This window comes from Lagenorhynchus albirostris, chromosome 13 (genome assembly GCF_949774975.1).
Source record: "Lagenorhynchus albirostris chromosome 13, mLagAlb1.1, whole genome shotgun sequence".
Classification (NCBI taxonomy): Eukaryota; Metazoa; Chordata; class Mammalia; order Artiodactyla; family Delphinidae; genus Lagenorhynchus; species Lagenorhynchus albirostris.
In genome coordinates, this window is record NC_083107.1 from 21614659 (window position 1) to 21636068 (window position 21410).

A 21410-nucleotide genomic window follows, 5' to 3' on the forward strand; every position below is an offset into this window, starting at 1 on the left:
CAAATATTGAGGTATTAAAGACTGAGTCAGAAGATTTCATAACTGTCCAGGAGTAAACTGTTGAGGAGTGGACCATAGAGATGCTCAACATCTCTAAGCATCAGGGAGGTGTAACTCAAAAACCATAGTGAGACATCATCTCATACCTATTAGAATGGCTGTTATCAAAAAGCCAAGAGAAAATAAATGGGAATGATGTGGAGAGAAAGAAACTCTTTTGCACTGTTGATAGAAATGTAAATTGGGTCAGCCACTGTGGGAAGCCGTATGTAGTTTCCTAAAAACAATTAAAAATAGAACTACCAAATGATGCAGGAATCCTACTTCTGGGTATACATCCAAAGGAAATGAAATCACTATCTCTCACTATCACTATTGGTATCTTAAGATATTTGAGAAAAGACATTACATCCACAAAATGGCATGGAATTACCTAACTGTATTTGGTAATGCAAATATTATTACCAAACTATATTAAAGCAGTATTAGATACATTTAACAAGTTTAACAATAAAACATCCAGAGTTAAGAATCAAAAGTCTCTGATTGATTGGTCCTCAATCCTTTCTGAATAAATGTAAACACCTAGTTTTTAGATAATCCTAAGACTTGGCCATTGGCCTCCCTTCTGTGCTCCTGAAATTGGGATTTAATTGGTTCAGCATTTTTTAGAGTTCACCACAGTATTTCATACTATGCACCCAGGTTTGAGAACAACTGCCTTCAGACACTGCTCCACAGCCCTGAATTGTGTTATTTCCCCACAATATTTTATCCTCTGTCAAATTTGATCTGAGCTTCTATGCCAGGTTAGAAATAATTTTCATAGAAATTCTTCACACTTTGCTACAACACTGTGTTCCTTATATGAATCTGTCTCTAGGATTCATGTATGTATATGGTACATAAAATAGATGAACAGAAATACTCCCTAATTTCTATGGGAATTTACAGATTCTAAAACGTATCATTTTTAACTTATTATAATGTATTATATTAAGAATGCCCTCAACTTAAAAATATTGGTGATTTGTGATTCTGTTGGACTTCATTTATTTTCCAAATGGTTAGCTGTTCCCTTCCATGATTCATATATGACTTCAAAACTTGCTTTAGGGGAAGAAAATGCATAGGTGCTGTGTTTTATTGTAGTACCAAAGCCATTCAATAGAGAGATTGCCTTTCCCTATTACTTATTATTATATACTACAATATATATGAATTTTCTGCTACTGAATAACAAAACATTTCTCTTTTGTTGTGTGTTCCCACATATCACGTATCCCAATATTAATAAATCTATGTTCCTTCAACATTCCTCTGTAAATTGATTTAGTTTTATGTAGCAGGACATTTAAACAGTGTTGTCAATTCAGATAGCATGTATCATTAAAACTGTAATTGAAGTAACAAATCCATGAGACCCCTCAAGATTTCAAGACCATATTTACAGGATACAGAGTTGTCAAATTAGGACTGTTCATTTTTCTTCCTTTTTCCGGGGGTTCCTCTTTGCAAAAGTAAAATTTTATGTCAGTATTCAAACATATTGGTATTCATAAAAGTGGAAAAGCTCATTACTTTCCATTAACTATTGTACTTATATTCATAAAGTTGTAAACAATTATTTATGTGACATATCTATGTGAATAGTCAAGTGTAATAACCTTTCCAAAACTGGGGTTTGAAATTGCCAGTAGTTCCCTAAAATGGCAAAGTGCTTTTAAACTCTTAAGTAAACACAACTATTCAATGAGGAGACTTTTGTATAAACTAGTCAGATATAATAACTGTCATATCTAAATTATGGTCAATTATGGATTAGACAAAAGTTGAGAAAGGTGCACAAATAATGTATGTTTTCAGAAAATTAAAACAGCCCCTGAAAGTAAAATTTAGGACGCATCTTCTAAGCAATGAGATATATAAATCTGTCTTTCAGTTAATATGGCTATTATGGATGGGCTCTGAGTCAATTCATCAGGTCCCTTTTTAAATGATATTTCTATTTTATCTGTATTTCTACAATTCATTTCATAAATGGTAGGAGACCATTTTCCATAAGTAGTTCATATTTCTGCATGTCTTGCAAATGAAGACATTGACAGTCTATGATACTGTACTATCACAAAGAGCTTTGGGGAATAGAGATCAAGTCTCCTAGAGGGCAGATTTGTTTGCTGTACAAGAGAATATAGTAACTCCCTCTGGGGCAATAGTTGGGCATGTTTGCTTACAGCCCATTGTAAAGGATTAAGGCTTTAAGCCCAAGTTTCTTCAGCTTGGAGAAATCTGAATGGTTTCTAGGCAGCATCTACTTAGGCCCACCTGCTTCTCTTTCTCTGGAGATAAAAACTCTTTCCTGGAAGCCCCTCAGTGGAGAGCCCTCACACTGAACAAGCCAGGATGGTTGAACTTGTTACATTATTATTGACCTCCTAGAATCTAGGAAGAGATGACGACCTGAAAAAAATGTTAGATTCTATAAGGAATAAAAAGTGGAGGATGAACTCTATGTAAGAAACCAAACTGGTCATTATCTGTGAAAAATTCCTAAATTATTTTAAAAGGATAGTTTGTATCTAAGTCTGATATTGATTTTATTATATATTATCTGGTCACTCGAGGATAATTTATTATTTTGAATAGTTTCTTAATTTATCTTTTGGACTTTTCTAGGTATAGAATTTTGTCATCTACAAAGAGTGATAATATTTGGAAGGAGGAAGAAAATATATATCTGCCTTTGTTTTCTCTTTTAAGCTAGAAAACCCAAAACAATATTACACAATAGTGATTAAAATAACCATTCCTGATTAATTCCTCTTAAAAATAACATTTTTTCCTGAGTCAGTCTATTAAAAGTGACTTCAATTCAAATAGCAAAAGAATTTTGGGAGCTTGATGAATGCAATAAAATGTATCTGGAAGAAATATTAAGAATAACAATGAAATAATAATGCTCATTGAATAAGAATTTCCATACTAGGTATGAAAACACATTATAAAACCATTGTAATTAAGTTAGTTTGATAGTGACATAGGATTAGAAATGCTCTTTGTAAGCATCATATTTTGTGGTAATTTTTATGGCAGAAATAGAAAACTAATATAAGACTTACTCATTTATGGAGTACTTTAAGATCAATTTGCCAACACTAACAAAACTCAAAATTAATTACACTTTGACCTAAATATCTAACTTCCATCAACTTATCTTTCAACCATTCTCACACGGGCACAGAAAAAAAATATATAAAGATGTTAATTTTGGGGACTTCTCTGGCAGTCCAGTGGTTAAGCCTTCGCCTTCCAATGCAAGAGGTGTAGTTTTGAACCCTGGTCCAGGAGCTAAGCTCCCACATGCCTCGTAGACAAAAAAACAATTCATAAAACAGAAGCGATATTGTAACAAAAATTCAGTAAAAACTTTAAAACTCGTCCACATCAAAACAAAAAAAGATGTTAATTTTCAGCATTGTTTGCAATAGCAAAACAGATAGGAAGGGGATAGGGCACAACCTTTAAAAGAATGACAACCTTTGAGGACACAACATAAACTGGTTAGAACCAACTAGGTACAATATGGTGGATGAGCCAACTTCCATTAGACCTTAAGCCTCATTTTACATTCACTGTAATAAATAAGCATGCTAAATGACACAACCACCAGCACCATGACAGTTCCAAGGTCAACCACAAAAGGTCAAAAAGTGAGTGGTGGCACAACTTCTGGAAATTCCTGCCCTTTCCCCAAAATAGTTGGAATAATCCTTCCACTCATTAGCCTATGAAATTATCCAACCCATAAAAACTAACTCCCCATATTTCCAGGCCTCTTCCCTTCTGAGATGGCCCATACTCTATGGAGCATGTATCTCCCTGAATAAATCTCCTTTCACTTTACTATGGTTCACTCTTGAATTCTTTCCTGCATGAAATGAAGATCCACACTTGGTGGCCAACCCAGGGACTCACCTGAGACCTGGGATGTGACAATTCTCTTGTACCCCAGTTTCTATCCTGCAACAAAGCCAAAACAAGTAACTGAAAATTACCTAAATAATCATGAATAATTTCATTTCTGTAATACTGTGATATAATAAAATAGTCTGTAATTATCTTAAAATAATGATATTGACCTCTATCTGCTGATATGGAAATACCACCCAGATAAAAAGTTTGCAGCCCTTTAAAAAAGTTAGAAAAACTTGTCTGTGACATGGAACATGATGATATATTATTTGACTGAAAAGAAATGGAATATATTTCTGCATATAAAATTCTCTCTTTATACAAATAAGGAAATATCCAATATTAAAATGTGCATACATTTTTCAGTAATTTTGGTTGTTAATAGGAATAAAATAATCAAAAGGAATTTCATTTTCACTCTTTTACACTGTCTCTTCACATGCTTGCAATGTTTTAATAATAGTAAAAGAACAACAACTATTTTACACATATAGTATGTTTTTTGTTTCAAGGAAGTGGATAATACATGCATGTGTATCTAATATCACATGGGTTCCATGACCTGAAATAAAGGATTTTCATTTAAAAGACATAATAATAAGGATTTGGCTTGTTCAATACTGAAAACTAGAGTAGGTAGCTACGCAGTTCTGTAACCAGCAGGACACTATGGGGCCTTCCCAGGACAGACCCCTTCCCCCAGGTCCTCCCTTTAGTTCCTATCTGAAGTACCTAGATAACAGTACCTGATGCATATCTCCTGAGTTGCTTTATAGATGCTAAACCCCCCACCAAATGGAAGAAGTTAACTACTAGATGACCATGAGCACCAGACCTACTGGACCTTGAGGACTGATAATGTTAAACCCTGTGACACTGCCCTATTACCTAATCATCAAACATTCAGAGAATTGTGCTCTAGCTGATCACATACTCTGTGACTCTCCTCCCTCACCTGGCCTTTAAAAATGCCTCCCTGAAACCCATTAGGGAGTTCAGAGTTTTTGAACACTAGCTATCCCAGACTTCTTGTCTGGTGTCTTAAAATAAATGCTGTACTTTTCTTTACCACTTCCTGGTGTCAGAGGATTGGCTTTACTGAATGAAGGAGAGTGGACCCCCCAAGTTTGGTTTGGTAACAGTTCCAAGAATATTAAAAAAAAAAAGCTGTTCTGGAGATCATGGGTCAGATTACAGACTATGCTAAGGACCTCCACATACACAGTTTTTTTACCTGAGAAGCAACAGCATCCTTGGACAAGAGGAGGAGATATCTTTCAGAAATCCTCTCACATTTCCAGATTTGTAGGTGAAGATTGGAGACAAGCATCGACCATAGTTTACAGGAGCAGCAGGCCACACAGACTTCCCTTAAAATGTCATCAACTACTTTGACAGAATAACTTGTAGGTCATAGGCACAACATGTGGAATTAGCTGGCAGGGGATGTGAAGACTGCCCCTGATAGAGCAAGAAACAGGAAGGAGAGAGGAGCTAATCCAGCCAGTAGCTGGCAGAATGAGTAGCCTAAGGAAAAAGCTGTGTACAGAAAGCAGCAGTTTCATCAAACACAAAGGGAAAAAATACAGAGATAAATTTCTCTTGGGCTGCCAATGGCTCTGGCATCCCTCCCAATTAATCTAATTCATTGCTTAACTAGTGACATAAATTTACATCAACCAGACCTGCAGCTTAAGCTCTAAAGGGACCTTGTAACAGAATGCAATTTGACTGTTATTGGGATCAAGGAGAGGTCACACATGGGGGCTTTTCAGAGAATGCAAAAGTGTCTAGACATCATTTATGCCATCTAACAAGAAAAAAATAAGAAAAGTAAGTTCAAATATTAAAGCTAATTTTGCAGCTTAAAAGAAAAAATTTAAGAGAGAAAAATATTTTCGATAAATATAAATAATAGAAAAGCAAAATTCTTAAAGTATTAGCATTGTAATTTCCAAACAAAAAATTGTTTTTAAAAAACAGAATGGTACTAGTCGGTACTGTTATCAAACCACACTTAGGTCCACTTGCCCGCTGTAAAGCCAATCAACTGACACTGGGTTATGGTGAAGGAAAGTGCAGCCTTTATTGCAGGCACCAAGCAAGGAGTCCAGGGCAACTAGTGCTCAAAAACACCTGAAATCCCTGATGGTTTTCAGTAAAGCATTTTTAAAGACCAGGTTTCTTTTTGGGGGGGTGGGGGTATGTTCACAGGGTAAGTGATCAGTTTGTGCACAATTCTCTTATTGTTTGATGGTGAGGTAATCGGGTGATGTCACAGGGGTTAACATTATCAATCCTCAGGTGCCAGTAGGCCTGGGGGCTATGTGCTAACGGTCATCTAGTAGTTAACTTCTTCCATTTGGTGAGGGTTTTAGCATCCGTAAAACAGCTCAGTAAATGTGCAGCAGATACTGCCATCTAGGTACTTCAGAGAGGAGCTAAAGCAGAGGGTATGGGGGAGGGGGTCTGTCCCAGGAAAAGCCCCATAAAGTTTTGCTAGGTTACAGTATATATTAAACTTTTATGAAATGGACAAACTACTGCTTGGAGAAAAATACAGAGATTAAAATATTTTTATTTTCAGTCAAGAAAGAATAAAAATAAAGAAATTATGCATTCATTGTGATGCCCAAAACTCAGCCTCTATGCACAGGTGCTGAATCAGACTTCAGAGACAGAGTTTTGGGTGAAGTAGAAAATGATAGCTTTATTGCTTTGCCAGGCAAAGGGGAACACAGCTGGCTCATGCCCTTCAAAACTGTCCCCACGGGGTGGGGGTGGTGGCGGTGCGAGTGGGATTTGGTGAGGAGTTTTATAGCAATGGTTCAAGGGCAGGGTTGCTGATATGGATCAAGGTTCATGCAGGGCTTGCATTCCTTTAATCAGACCTCAGGTGATCTCCTGATGCTTCTGTGGTTCGTTTAATCTGGCCTCAGGTGGTCTCCTGATCTTCTCTTTGGAATGAAGAATACTTCATCAAGTAGTTAACATCTTTCATTTGTTGAGGGTTTTAGTTATGGAGAATAACTCAAAGATATTGTTATGTATATGCTTTGAGGAAAAACCAGGGTCCTGTCTTAAGGCTGCACTATTGTTTCTTGACTGCTCCCCCCTTGTCTCTGCATCCCCTCCCTTCCCTGATTAGCAACTGTTTGAACCTGCCCTTTGGAACTCAGTGTAGGTCATTGAGGCTGAAGCCTTTTCCCTACAAACAAAAAGCAAGGGGCTCCCTGGTGGCGCAGTGGTTGAGAGTCTGCCTGCTGATGCAGGGGACACGGGTTCGTGCCCCGTTCCTGTTCCCGGAAGATGCCGCGGAGCGGCTGGGCCCGTGAGCCATGGCTGCTGAGCCTGCACGTCCGGAGCCTGTGCTCCGCAATGGGAGAGGCCACAACAGTGAGAGGCCCGCATACCACACACACACACACACACACACACACACACACACACACACACACACAAAGCAGGGTATGCAGGAAGACTTCTGTGCCCAGGAGCCCCAGGGGTCCTGCTCAGTTTCAAATGTAAGATAGTTAAGAAAGATACATAGGAGAAATGAATTAATAAAACAGAATATGAAAAATTTGGGAATCTAAAAACAAAAGTACAACAAAAAAGATGAAAAATAAATCTAAAAACTAGTTCTTTGAAAAAAATAGTAAAATTAATTTAAAAAATAACAAAGTTTGTCCAACAAAAATATCAATTTTTGACTGAAAGGAAAAACACAACATAAGAGTTGTGAGTTTCAGTTTTATTCCAGTACCTTACTGAGGAATACAATACAGAAAATAGCCTTTTAGATAGCTTTAAGGAACTGCTCTGAAGAGATAGGTGGAGAAACCAGTATATACGATTTTAGCTAAAGAATAGAACAGTCAGGCCTACATCTTAGTAGAAAATTACTGCTAGTCATGAGGCTCAGATATCTCAGTTAATGATTTTAGTGATTTTCTATTTATGGGAAGTTGCAAGAATCTGGGTTCATTAAAATGTTTCCTGAGATATATGCAACTATCTAAGGGCCTGTTTTTCCAAAGCAGAGTGCCTTATCCTGTTTTTCTGTACTGACTTCCTTTCAAGGTGTACTGTAGGTCAGTGACTACAGTGCCTAATGATTTAATTCTTTTAGAAACTGAGGGTGAGCAACAGTCTTTGTTTTACATAAGTCTGTTGAATAAAAGTAGGGAAAATACATGTAAAATGTGATCTATAATATAAGATACTTTAATATAGAGAGTGTAATGTGTATGAGAATGTTGGGGTGGGAGGATTCAATCTATAAGCTAGTTTTTTATTTGCTTTAATTGAGGTATAACATATTGAGATATAGTAACTGAGATATATGAATATTCATGAGATGTTTAGTTATAATTTGATAAAAACAATTTTAATGGAGAAGTAGCTATCATAAAGGATTTATCTTCCTTTAATTCCAGTCATCATCATTGTAAGCTTTTTTAATTAGCTAAATGATTGTTAGAAGATTTTTTTTTAATTGGTGAAAATAGTGGCAAACTAGATATATGGATTGGCTGGAAATATAATATGGACACATTCTACTATTTAATAAACTGTTCATAAGAATCTAGTGAACCCAACAGTCTGTATACTTTGAAAAATAAATACAAGGCTTTGTATAAGGGTCAGTAACTACACTGGAGTATTCCAGAAGTCTTGTGTTTGTTGTAAGATTAGCTGAATCCTGCCTTTAGACATTGCCACAGCTGCTTCTCGTGAAGCAAACTGTCAGTTAGAGAACCAGAAGGACAATGGCTGAAACTTTATTGATTTTATAAATCAAGTTCATCTTCTGTGTCTCTATGGAAGAATTTAGTCTTAAACATCCAATTATCATCTTTTTGTAACTGTTGGAAGTTACAGAGACCAGAAGAGAAACTTGTACAAATTAGTTTAGTTAAATGCACTTGCAATGCACTTATACAAAATATAATATATACAAAATATAATATATATTATATATATAATATATATTTATAATATATAATATATATTATATATTATATACATATATTATATATTATACATATATATACATATATAATGTATATATATATATACATATATTATAATATATATATTATATATAATATATATAATATATATATAATATATATAATATAATATATATTTTATATTATAATATATATTATATATTATATACATATATTATATATGTATATAATATATACAAAATATATAGAATAAAAAAGAAGTCACTATGTTATATGTCACAGTTATAAACAATTCATAAAATAACTGCACGTAAATTTAAATCTAAGAAATAAGAAAACCTCCATAAATTAGACAATTTCCTAAGAAGAAATCTTCAAAGGAAAGTAAACATAATTTTTAAAAATTACCTTAGATTTAAAAGTATCAAACTGTTTCCAAGTAACTTAACTGTTTCCTAGAACAAGGATCAAGATTATATATAAATTATAAAACTATCCAGAACCCAATAAATGAAAATTTACATTGTCTAGTATAGTGTAAGCCCTGACATTCAGCTTTTATTTTTGTAATGAAAGTGCCTGATTTGAGCTTTGATTGTGGAGGTAGCCACTTCAGATAGGCCTCCACTTCAAAGATGGCTATCTGTAATAAACACATTGCCAGCCACAGGTCTGCCCCTGCCCTTCCCCCAGCCTTCTTTGTCTCCCTCTCTCTCTCCCCAGGACTTCATAGCGTGACCCCAGGTGTGCCATGCAATTTCCAAGACTCATAAATAATCAGTATTAAACTTTTTTTTGTTTTTAAAAATTGTTATTGCCTACTGTTATTGCTGAGGGGATCTTGCAATGAACAATAAGAACCACAAGGGCCAGTCTTGTCATAACACTGGTTATTGATAGGCTGAGACCACCAGACAACTTCTGGTTTCCAAGAAAAAAATTATCAGGCATGTGATGAATCAGGAAAATATGGCTCATAATGAAGATAAAAATAAATTAATCAAAAACCACACAGAACTGACACAAGTATTAGAATGAGCAGACACAGATATCAAAACAATTAGTATGACTGTTTTCCACATGTTGAACCAGTTTGGAAAATAGTTCTTTCATTTCTTAAAAATTAGATGTATACCTATCATAAGATCCAGGCATTTCATACCCAAGGAAAATAAAAGCATATATCTATAAAAATATTTGTAAGTAAATGTTCAAAACAGCTTATTTTAATATCCCAAACCTGAAAATATCTGTCTACCAAAAAATTAATCAATCAGTCTAAGAAAGAAATGGAAAATTTTATTTGAGACAAATTGAGGATTATACTGGGACCAGCCTCTCAGAAAGCTCTGAGAACTATTATGCCCATTAAAGGTCAAGGCACAATTATATAAGTTTTTGAGACAGAAGGCTGAACATTAAACGACTTATTACTGACCATTAACAGAAACAAGATCTAAGCTCACAAAGTAGTGGGTCATCATGCCCCCTTACAAGATTAAGAAGGAAGGTCATCTCCTAAGGAATTGTAATTCTTAATGAGATTAAAAAGCAATATTATCTCCTAAGGAGGTCTGATTAATGCATATGCATGTAATACACACTAAGAGGGAGGGAGGAGGCCCAAAGGGCCAAAGAAAAATTTTATGTTTAAATATTTCTTATCTTGCCATAAAATATGAATTTTACTTAATCACATCTCAAATGTCCAGTCACAAGTTAAGGGGTAAACAAATCATTGTATATCCATATAATGGAATGTTACTCAGTGATGTAAAAGAATGATCTACTGATGCACACAACAATAAGAATAAATTGCGGCATAATTATGTCAAGTGAAAGAAACCAGGTGAAAAGAGTACATACTGAATGATTCATAAATACAAAACTCTAGAAAATGCAAACTAATCTATAGTGACAAAAAGAAGATCAATTATTACCTTAAGACTGAGGTGAGAAGAGCTGGTGGTAGGATGGAAGGATTTTATAAAGGCACAAGGAACCTTTGGAGAGTGATGGACATTTTCTTTATCTTTGTGGTGATTATTATTTATGTAATACATATACACACAGATAAATATATACACATGTATGTGTGTGTTGTTAACATTTATCAAATACTAATGTGTATAATAGCCCAAATCTGAAAATGACCCATGTCCATCCACAGGTTTAATAGATAAACACAGCTGCTTATTATATGTCAATTTATAACTCAAAAATCTATTTAAAAATCCAAGGAAATGCTGTTTCTATTAGCCCTAACTACCAATTTTCTAAAGTATATATAATACCTGTACTACTTTAAATGTATTCCAGCATAGAAAATGACATTTTCCCCAAACATATTTACCAAACGATTCTTACTTTGTAAATACCACAAAACATGTAAAGAGTAGTTTCACATTTAGAAATTCTAAGTAAAAACATTTTTGAACAAGTTCAAAAATAACTCCTATAAAATCAGGAAAGCAATCACAATTGCTTTTAAATACATAGTATGTAATATAATTCTACATCAATTATTAAATAAATTATCTAACTAATTATCTAATAATTAAATTATCTAAATTATTGAATAGAGTAATACATGAAGAAAATAACTCACTATTTTCAAATGACTGTTTCTGGAAAAACATTGAAATACTTAGAAAAGCTATATAAAATGGATATTTATCAAGACATCTGGTTGAAAAGTTAATATATATATATTACTATATTTCTACAATTATCAGTTAAAAAATGACAGTAATAAAATTTTCATTTCCCAAAGCTGAAGAATATAAAATATCTAGGAATAAATTTAACATAAAATAAGTTATTCTTGTATAAAGAACATATTAAGACTTCACTGAAAGTTGTAATAAAGTGCATAAATATATGGAAAAACATTTCTTACTTTGTGATAGGATAATTCAGCCCTATAAGATACAATTGGTCTCTTTATATCTTTAAAAACTTGAAAATATCTATATTTATATTTGAAAGTTGTCCTTTTAACTCAGTTTTTCAAATTTCATTTGTGAACTTTAACATCATTGTGTTACTTTGAAAACAATCGCTGTTTATACAGTGTTTCTATTTTCGTTAATTTATTAATTTAGTTTTATGTAAGAGAAGAAAAATGAAGAGGGATTATGTTTATTTCTTTTTAGGAATTCATTCCATTATAAAGGATACTCATGACAATATAGAAGTACTTGACTTTTGAAGGACTCCTGTGGAAAAATAACCTGTGCAAATTTACCCAGATTATTCTGTAGGATATTTCATAATGTCCTAGGAAGATCCTTGTGTTGAATTTATTTTGAGTCCAGATCCTTAACAGCTTCTAGGTCTCCTTCTTATAACTTAAGTTGCAATGTCCTAGAATATTAAATAATGTATGCTAAGAATGGCTTTTATTTCTTATCACCAGCTTCCAGCATTATATGTCCTGTTCATCAGCATATCTGTGTTTTCTCTACTTCTTCCAGTCAAATATTTTAGAAGTCGATATTAGACATTATAGCATATTCCATAAAAAAAGTTTTAAAACCTTATTTATTAGCAATTTCTGGGTCACTGTATTTGAGCAAGAGTACCCAGCATTAAATAACTACAGTTCAATCTAGGATCCTGATGTTTTGAATCACCCTTTAGATTCATAGTTATTGCTTCTAGTTTTGTTAAGTGTTTTCCTATGGTTCTGTCATGGAGAGTTCATTATTTTCCTTCAGTAATATCAGGTCTTCAAAGGGAAAAAATGGTACAAATTCATATTCTGCATGAATGTCTCCCATAGTCCTCTGGGATATATGAAATCATGCCCTTTAACCATACATGGGTGATCCTGATAAATCACAAAAGTATTTAACTTATTAATCAGCAGCAGATAATGCATTATAAAACTCTCTCAAAAGAATTTGTGCTTAGTACAGTTCTACCCCTGGAGAATTCTCTGAAATAATTCAATTTAACAATTATTTATTGAGCACCCACTACATATATACTATTGGTTGTGTGTCTTAGAAGATAGAAAGAGTCAGAAACAAATCTTTTTTTTTATGCTGCTACTATTAAACTTGGGGGTTGGACAAAAGAGCACATTTTTATAAAATGAAGTGTAGTAAGGTATTTTTTGTATAAGAAGAACAATAAAAATTCTTTGTTGGAGTGTGGGGTTTGGTGACTCAGAAAAGAAACTATTCACAGCCTAAAAAAGAGAGAGAGAGAGAGAAAAGAAAAGACCAGGAAGTCTAAACTAAAAAGGCTACACTTGAAATGAAGGGCAAGGTGAATTCCACCCTCTCTATATTTATATTGAGAGGGTAGAGTTTAGTTGCCCTGACCTCAGCATTCCTAAATTGGATTACTAATTCCACCATTGGTGTAATGACCTGAACAAGTAATATAATCTTTCTATGCCTCCATCATATGTTGTATATGATAGAGACAGTAGCATGTTAACACAGATGCTGTGAAGCTTAAATGAGAAAACATTTATAAAGCATGCAGCACAGCCCTTGGTATATAGTACATCTTCAAAGTTTAGTTCTTATTAGTAGCTATAATAATAATTATATTTACTACATGTACTAGTGGGGAAGGTACAACAGTAGTAAAACAAATATGAGCAAAACCCAGAAACAACAGCATGAACATTTTTGAGAAACAGTAGAAGATAGTTTAGATTGGAGCATATGGTTCATTTAGAGAACAGTGACAGGGTGGCAATGCTGGAAAAGTTGATTGGGGATTTATGGAGGGGCTTAAGTTCCGGGTTAATAAATTTATAATTAATTTGGCATACAATAATGAGTCACAGAAGTTAATTGAGCATGGAAGTGATACAATTTGACCTGTTCTTTAGGAAGATTTGTCATGGACTTCAGTGGAAAAATAAAAGAGGCAAGAAGGCCAGTTTGAAACCTATTAAAGTAGTCATTGCAAAGGGAATAATATCCTTTATAATAATAATAGCTATATTAGTGGAAATAAGTATTACAGAAGGATTACTGAAGAAAACACTGCATACTGGCTTTGGGGAGAATGTAGAAGATAAAAAGGTTAAGTTGATTAACACTGCTCTCAACAACTGGAAGTTGAGTAGGAACTATAAATAAAAACTGGGAAGCAAGGATTGGGGGAAATTCATTCTGTGGAAAACATGGCACTTTTTGATTGGTACATAATAAGCTTGATGAGTCAATGAGATGTACAGTGTAAGGAAACAAAGGCAGTTAAAATCCAGGCTGAGCCTGAAGAGAGAGCTCAGGGCTATAAGCAGATATTTTGGAGCTATTCATAATGAGTGTCGGTTTAAGACATCAGAGAAGTTAAACCTTAAAGAATAATGGTTTAAGAAAGAAAATAAGAAGACTGAGAGGAGACCCCTAGTTCTTTTCCTTTAGCTCTTCTAAAAAGTTCTAATACAACTGGGTCAGGTAGGGAAAACAATCTAAATTGTAGACTTCTACAACTAATTGCTCCAAACCTTAGCATACACACATCATACAGATCAATAAGACATCATATGCCTGCTCATTCCCAGTTCAAGTTTGTTTATAAAAACTATGCAGTCTTAGAGAAGTAACCAATGTGAGCAGCTACATGATCTACTATCTACACTGAGTGATGAAGTAATAAATTGGTGCCTTACCCAGGAATTCTTCGACAGTTTCAAAATTAACTCCTTTCCTCTCATGATTTCTTCAGTATATAGTGTTGAAACCCCTTCTTGATTTCATCCCTAGATTATCCCTTGAGGTAGAACTAGTCTGTCCAAGAGATTTGAATTTAGTTTTCACTTTATTTTTTCAATTGCACTCATATTTATAACACCATTAGTTTAAGTCGCTTTTTATGCTCCCCAGTTGTAGCTCTGCTCCTTTGGGACAAACTGCTCTTGACTCATTCCAGTTTTAAGATCACATTCTTTCAAATATTCGGAAGTTCAATCAAACATGCATGTCCTCTGAGTTCACTGAACTTAACATTTAATTTGTGATTATATTGCTTGTGTCAGCAATACAATAAATAATCCCTTCATCAATATTTTCTAATTAATACTGATAACAGAAACATGAGGAACTCCTATTTTTCACTGGACATACAAAAAGAAAGAAAAGGTAGAACTTTCAGAAAAGGTGAAAAAGGAAATTTCACAGCATGAAAAATTCCATAGAGGAAAAACTTTTAATTAAATGTAGTTGTCAAAATATACAATAGTATAAATAATTTAATATTTAGTATAAATAATAGTATAAATTAGTATAAATAGTATAAATAATATTAATAGTATAGTATAAATAATTTGTAAGAGGCACTTGGTAATTTAAAAGTTTTTGTTAACAGTTGAAGGATGCACTATTAATAGAGAAAATCATATGACAAGCTAGAGAAAATAGAGTCAGTAAATGTAGACAGTTCTTTCAGGACTTAGGTATTTCTGGGAGAAGATTGGGATTTTCAGATAAATATAACTACCCTATCAATGGGGTTAATCATTATTGGTCTTGATTATAATATTGTGGGCAGGACAAGGAAAAAGGGGAAAATAAATTATAGGATGGTAAAATACTATTTTAAAATACTTTAAAATAGTATTTATAGTATATTAATATTAGTAAATACTAATAATAATATATGGTTCTAATGTCTTTAAATTGAATTATTTGCTACAAACATTGAACCTAAAAACAAACAAATCAATATTTATAGTCTTGACATTTTACTCATGTTTCGGGATCCTATTTCCAAATAACAGCTCCAATCCCACATCTCTCATCTCAATGTGGCAACAAAAAGTTGATTCTTTAAAACATTTCCTATAATTATTATTTACTGTCATTTTTATTTCTGAAACTGTATTTCTTTTCTTTATCTCACTAGGCCTGGAAAAAAATGCCACAGATTTCTAAGAGACCATTTTTGACAGCCTTTTTTATTTCATTTCATTTTATAGACAGTTAAGATTATTAATCCCAAAACTTTCAATATTAACATTTTGTCTACAGGGCAATCTCTACCATTCAGGAAAACATAAATTGAAGTGCTCAGCATTTGTTAACATTCCCAGGTGTTATGCTGTGGTCATTCTAGACTTTATATTCCTCTTGTCTAGATGGACCATGACTATGAAATCTTAATTTTTAATTTGCTGTGATCTTCTATTTTTCTTGAATTTTCTAAATCTTTCTGTAACTAACACACCTATTCACAATTTATAGAAGTTTACCTTATATTTTACCAAATACTTTCATATGTATGTCATACACTATAATCAATGATACTGTTATCTCTTAACCTCTCCTGTCCTGGGTATTGAAGCTGGTCAATTCCCTACAGATAGAACAAAACAATATATTACTATGTCTCTAAATCCATCCATAGATAAGTACTTCCATATATGTTATATCTTATTCTCATTTTGTACCTGAGAAAAAGTGTGTTCAGAGAGGCTAACTGATTTGTCCACATAATGCAGTGTGTATGTTGTAGGGGAAATCTCCAAACTCTGAGCCTAGGCCATTTCTCCTACTACAAACTCTTTTCTTTCATTTCCAATTACTTTCTCCATATAAATATAAAAACCCAACACTACAACACAAAGTGATATTATATAGATTAGCATTTTTATTTTCTATTTCTTCAAGGAGCTGAAGTGTTGGCATTAAATAAGAACTTTGTGTTTGACTTTGCTTTGGATAATACACCAGTTAAGAGATTTAAGCTTCAATCATATAGGATAATAGATGATCTGCTGAAGAAAGAAATTGATTTTGAAGTTGTAATTTACTTGAAGTGTTTTGATGATCTCATAAAATACAGGCACATAATTGAAGTTATTTAGGATTTCATGGCTCTCTTAAAGCTTGAATTACCACTTTAGTGCCAAAGTCCCCAGGAAAGAACCACAGGTTCCTGTATTACAGATTATATATTTATTGCACTGTGAACATATTTCCTGTTATAAGAAAGAAGCTTTTTCTTCACCCTCTTCATCTATTATTCATTACCTCTCTCTCTCTCCCTCTCTCAATTTCTCTCTCTCATTTTTTCCCTCTTTCCTTCTTATTCTCTCTCTCTGTCTCTCTCTCTGTCTCTTTACCTGGCAAGTGGCCCACTCCCATGTTGTTTCTGGCCCATGGCTGACAGTTCTATTAAAAAATGGTTTTATTTAGGCTAGTGGAAATAACCCTGTACGTATCACCTCTTTAGCTCTCAGGCATTTCTCTTGAAAACAATTCTAGTGTTGTATCAGTATATGGGAATTTTTCATTTACCTTTACCTTTTATCATTTGATATATTTAAGCAAGGATAATAACATCCAGAAAGAGGGCATAAAAAAACAGTCTTCTCTGCCTAGTCCCTTCTAAGGGAGGAGGGTAGAAATGGTAGCTTGAGAAGCTTGAAGGGTTGCTCTTCTGCAGTGGTCTTCAATCCTGGAGGCAGAATAGAACCACCTGGAGAGCTTTGGAAACCACCCAACCAGATAAATCAGAATCTCTGGAGGACATAGATTTTTAAGCTCCCCAGATGATTTCAATGTGTAGCAAAGTATACTAAACATAACTCTAGTGGAAGTCCCTTTATCAGAAACATGACAGCATTGGAAAGCATTATCCTCTGATAATGTGTTAGTGTGTGTATATATAAGTAGTTATGCAGGTAGACAGAGAAATAGAAATAGAAATCAAATAAGAATATAAATTATACTTCTCAATTGGTTCAAAACCTAGAAAAATAAAAGCAAGTATTGTGATTAATTATCATTGACAAAATTCTTACTTCAGTTGATAGGCTGTCTGAAACACATTTGATCAACATTTTTCAAAATGTGGTACATAAACTCATTTATGATGAATACAATCATTTAGGTGGCAAAAGATGAATTTGCTTTATTTTAATAATTTTCACATATTTTAAAGTGTGATAGAAACTTACATGTATCCTATAAAAATACAAGATTTTACTGACTTCTTTGTTTAAAATGAAGCTCACATAGAAATCATTGCAATTATCCATTTTATACAGACTACATAATTTACAGATGACATTTAGTCTTACCAGTGAAGGTTCTAAACTATTCATTTCTGTATCTTTGTCGGTTGTTGGAAATATAGATTATATAGATGCTATGGATCATGTGTGTGGATTTTTGAAAATTAAATTTCAAAAAACTTCCTGCATTCTTTTACAGTGATAAGTCTAAAATCACCTTTAAAAGTGAATGATTATTTAATTAATCAAGTGTGTATAAGTACATATAATAACTCAAACTGGGACTACATTTTCATTGCTGTTATGATGATAGTTATGTTTCTTGAGACACCACTAAGCCATGTTTAAAATTGGAATTTTTAAATTGTAATGGTGCAGATTTTAATTACTCATGGTGATTATAATAAAATATTCATATGATCTTTGTATAGATATGAACACCAATTTAATGAATCAATTAAATATTTTGGTATTTCTTAACTACCAACTGCAAAATAGTTCATGCAAAAATTATAAATTTGATTTTTGAGTGACAAAGAGAGTAGTTCTATTTAGTTTTCTCTCATCTGTAAAGAAACATTCATAAATTCTGATATTAAATATTAATATTTGCAATATTTTGAAACCAAAAAAAAGAAAAGCTACTATATAAAAATATCTAATTTTGTTAAAAAAGAATAAAATATTCAAGTACCATAAGAGAAAAATATGCAGTGTGACTTGGAATAATGATGGAAAAACAGCAACAGCTAGATGTCATTTATAGTGTTGTATTAAATTACAAACACTGGAGCCACAAAAGTAATTGTGAATCACTTTTTTTTTTTTTTTTGGTACGCGGGCCTCTCACTGTCGTGGCCTCTCCCATTGCGGGGCACAGGCTCTGGACATGCAGGCTCAGTGGCCATGGCTCACTGGCCCAGGCACTCCGCGGCATGGGGGATCTTCCCGGAACAGGGCATGAACCCGTGTCCCCTGCATCGGCAGGTGGACTCTCAACAACTGCACCACCAGGGAAACCCCTGTGAATCACTTTTAAAAACATTTTTTTTGGATGGTAAAAGTACAAAATGTAGCAAAGCATGAATAATGTTTAATTAGTTTCCTCTGTTAAATACCATAATTCATTACAGAATTATAGGTATGACTGGAATCTTGATTTATCAATGACTACACCTCGAATGAAAAGCTAATAGTCTTCACTGAAGACTGTTTATACTACAAATACTTTGAACTCAACTAATTATTTGGTATTTATCAGACAATAGTTGTATAAGAAATTCCAAGTTTTGAACAATAAATTTTGTAAATTTTTCCCACATCTAAAAATTAAAAAGATAATTTTCAAAATAATTGATAACTTACTAATGTGAAGATAAACAAAATATAGCCTAGAAACTACATATTGGAACATGCACTGAGGATGCTAAAACCATAATTGGTCTCTTAAGAATATTGTTCCTCAAATAAAGTTAGACATTACTTCAATTTTGCTACTTTGGGTGCAGAATAGACTCAGATATACACACATGGGAGCACACTTCACCAGGTGCACTGCATGAAGAAACGTGTTATTCACATTAAGGTCAGGTTACCAGATTTTTATTTTTTCTCTCTTTCTTTGTCTCTTTCTCTGTCTCTCCCTCTGTCTCGCTGTCTCTCTGTCTTTGTCTTTCTCTCTCTCTTTGAGACCATAAACAACTCTTATTTTCTAGTGATGCTTGCTTGCTGGCCTTTCATGCATAATAGTACTCTGCCCATATTGAGAAATGAATATAATGTTGTCCAAGTAAGACTTCATTTCAGAGACAATGCATACATGTTTTGTTTAGCTTTACATTTTAGCAGATATAATTTCACTTGTCTTTAGAGGCATGGTTATAAAGGAAAAATTAAACTTGATGATTACAAAAAATTGGAGATACATGCCTAGGTTTATATAATTGGTTTCGTATTATCATCTAAAAACCCACTAACAATATTCTTAATGTTATGAAGACATTTTTTAATGGCTTACCCTTATTTTCCCAAGTGAATTAATGTTGGTATGTGGATGAGAAACTTTGTCATTACTTTGTGAGCATTACCAGATAATGTGAACTAATCAGAAGAAAAATAGTATCTGGAACTTGTTCAGAAAATGTTTTGAGGTGAATTGGTTGAACAAAATTTCTGCTGTTTTTTTTTAAGAAATTAATGTACAATAACATAGCTCATCAGAGAACAGGCAGCTTTGGGCCTTTTATGATTGTACATCTATGAGTTGAACATCTCAGAGACAAGTAGAAATAAAACTATAGAATAGAATTGAATTCTTGTGTTAGAATTACTTATTTTTAAATGAGTGACATCAAGTAAAGTATCCATTTTATTGACTGATCAGAGTCAGCCTCATTCTTTTCTTTAGAATGATTTTCAGGTATATATTTTTGTAAATTGGGTCAAGTCTTTCTTTTGTAATTAGTGTCACTTTAATCTGTTTTTATGTTAATTATATGTTTTTCTTCTTTTTAATTGCATATTGTGATTTTTTAATTGCATTAATTTGTTATGGTGCTTCTAATTTGCAAGTGATATTTCCCTTTAAAGTGATATTTCCCTTTAAAGAAAATGGAATAAAATAAAATTCTTAAATAAGTCATTTAAATTTAAGATATAAGTTGATTTAAATAAATAATAATTATAATGACAGGCAGATACACTCAAATAGCTAAGATAATATACAAATGACTGAAGCTGCTAAATATTCCACATATTTCACCTCCCACCTGTTTTAATCAACTTATTTCCTCAAATTATTTTCCTCTTCATGAATATAGAAAATAAAATGATGAGAAGAAAAGAATAGATGTGTTGGAGTAGAGCAGATAGAATTAGCAATTTACCTATTTATCTGATTGGTAGAGGTTGTTTCTCTGGTTCAGGGAAGGGACAGGGGGAGTAAAAAATTCTCACTTTCACTGAAAACTGACTGGCTTTCTTCTTCTTTTTCACCCCTCCCCCTACCATTAACGTCTCTATCCTTAGTAGTGTACTCTAATGTAGTTTAAACTTTTAAACAAGCACTGGGTAGCAATTTTTTAAGTGTTATATATTTTAAATCATACAAATTTTAAACAACATAATGAACACATCATCCAGTTTTAGAATTATGCCGTATTTGCTTTAAATTTTCTATTAGTCAATGACACAAATACAGCTGTATCCCCACTTGTAACATGTTTTAAAGCCTTTCTCATTCATTCCTTCTTCTCTAAAGGTAGCTGATTTCTTGAAATTTCTATGCATTTTAAGCACCTATATATTTATGTGAATATATTTATCTTTAAAAATAGTGTTAAGGGCTTCCCTGGTGGTGCAGTGGTTGACAGTCCGCCTGCCGATGCAGGGGACATGGGTTCGTGCCCCGGTCCGGGAGGATCCCACATGCTGCGGAGCAGCTGGGCCTGTGAGCCATGGCCGCTGGACCTGCG